Source organism: Aplysia californica, unplaced genomic scaffold (genome assembly GCF_000002075.1).
Source record: "Aplysia californica isolate F4 #8 unplaced genomic scaffold, AplCal3.0 scaffold00034, whole genome shotgun sequence".
NCBI classification, from domain to species: domain Eukaryota; kingdom Metazoa; phylum Mollusca; class Gastropoda; order Aplysiida; family Aplysiidae; genus Aplysia; species Aplysia californica.
In genome coordinates, this window is record NW_004797304.1 from 602,274 (window position 1) to 604,355 (window position 2,082).

Sequence of the window (2,082 nt, forward strand, 5' to 3'; positions counted from 1 at the left end):
ATTATATAATGGATATATTGGTGACAACTGGAGTTCTATACCTGTTACCACTGTATACATATAGCACCAGGAGAACATTAGAACGGGACGTTTGCTCTATAATTCGTCAACAATGCAGTGGGCAGAGACAAGGCAAATTTTCCTGTGACATTTTCTAATTTTAGTTTATTTGGTAGAAAGGCAACACACCCATGATTTTCTTCCTTGTCCTTCGAAAACACATATATATGTATATGATATACCAAAACAGTGTGTGTATATATATGTATGTGTGTGTGTGTGTGTGTGTGTGTGTGTGTGTGTGTGTGTGTACATGTGTGTGTGTGTGTGTGTGTGTGTGTGTGTGTGTGTGTGTCTGGGGATTTTTTCTCTGGTAAGTTCAATTTCTTATCCTGTTTTACAACAAAATATTATGTAACTGTTTTGGCCCGTTGTTTGATACTCCATTCAGATTTCAAGACTACACATTATCATAAAAATGTTAATATTGATATTCATGCAACACGAACACTCTATCCAGCTCAACGCTATTTTGTTGTCACTGTACTGTGAACCATTATAAGCTTCATAAATGCCACAATCCACTTTACAAAGACCCAGGGTGGATACATTAAACTACGTTATCCATCTGGGTTCAGGTTATCAAGACGCACTGAATGTATAGATATGTTATGGTGTAATATTAAAACAAAGAACACACCTTTCAGTCAGAATCAATATGTACGCCTCACCCTTAACCCAAGTCCAGAGCCAGATTCCACCTGGCGTTATCAAAATCTATATTATTTTAGTTTCGTCACTAAAGAGCTTTTGCATTAGGCGCGATGTTGGACATATATTGTAAAGGTTTTTTATTGAAAATGGAAAACGTGAATCTATTTATTGTGAACTGTAGTTATTCGGGAGAAATGGCAGAGGATCAAAAAGGGAGGGTGGGGGTGGGGGGCGTCTTTGGTCTTCACCTTGCACTGCCCATGATTACAAATAACAAAATAAGTTCGTTCAGCATGGCCATGATATCATAACGTCGTGCCTGCTTTTCTTAAGTAACAACTTCCCACCTCAAACTTTTAAAATTTGATTTAACTTGATTTTCTTCTTTTCGCCTTGCGAACACCCATATTAAGCTTTAATCGCCCACACACAAAAAGTAAAAACAAAAGAAATTAAACATTTAAGAAATAATATTATATTGGAAAAAAAATTTTAAGATAAAAACAAACAAACGATAAAGAACAGCACCTCCCTACTGCTATGCACGACTGTTTTAAATGCGTCACCCACAAAGAGGTTGTAATGTCACTGGATGTTGCGTTGGAGACGTCACACACGTAAATGAACGTAGGCTTCGTGTGACCACTCTGAAACCTTGAGCGTCCATACTTAGCTCTGTCACGCTGCATGTCCCTCGCTCCGTCTATAATTTATAGGTCTTTCTGGAATATAAAGTTTTGATTTTCCAGCATTTTACTGAGCTTTTTTGTTTATTTGTTAGTTAGTTAGTTTGTTTGTTTGTTAAGGATTTTCATTTTGCTACTGGTATCTAATCAAGTAACACACATACATACACAATACCCCATAGGCTATTTGATTGGGGAATACATAAATAAACCTAAATGTGTGCTATAAATAATAATAAATAGCATTTGTATAGCGCATATCCTCGCTCAACAGCAGGCTCTATGCGCTTTACACTGTATTATTACCCCAGCAGACCACAGAACACTCCGAAACATTCTCAGCTTCCCGGGAAGCATACGGTGCAAACAGCTGATTAAGCGCTCAAACACTAACAAACTGACAATATCTTTCGCTGTCTATAGCCGGATATCTGTTCCCACCTAGGTGAAGTGAGGAAAATTCGTGTAAAGTGCCTTTCCCAAGGACACAACGTCGGGCCCCAGACGGGATTCAAACCCACGACCTTACGGTTGCGAGTCCGAGAGCCTAAATGAACGATAGAGATAGACCGAATTATGAATCCTTTGTTTGTTTAATTTATAAATATATACGTGACTTCTTCTTCTTCTTCTTCTTCTTCTTCTTCTTCTTCTTCTTCTTCTTCTTCTTCTTCTTCTTCTT

General features: G+C 37.8%; 1 protein-coding gene across 1 annotated transcript in view; it reads left to right on the forward strand.

The window, feature by feature from the left end:
• LOC106014197 overlaps positions 1 to 2,082 on the forward strand; it is a 31,516-nt gene that overhangs the window by 1,344 nt on the left and 28,090 nt on the right. The gene's annotated exons all lie outside the window — the stretch shown is intronic.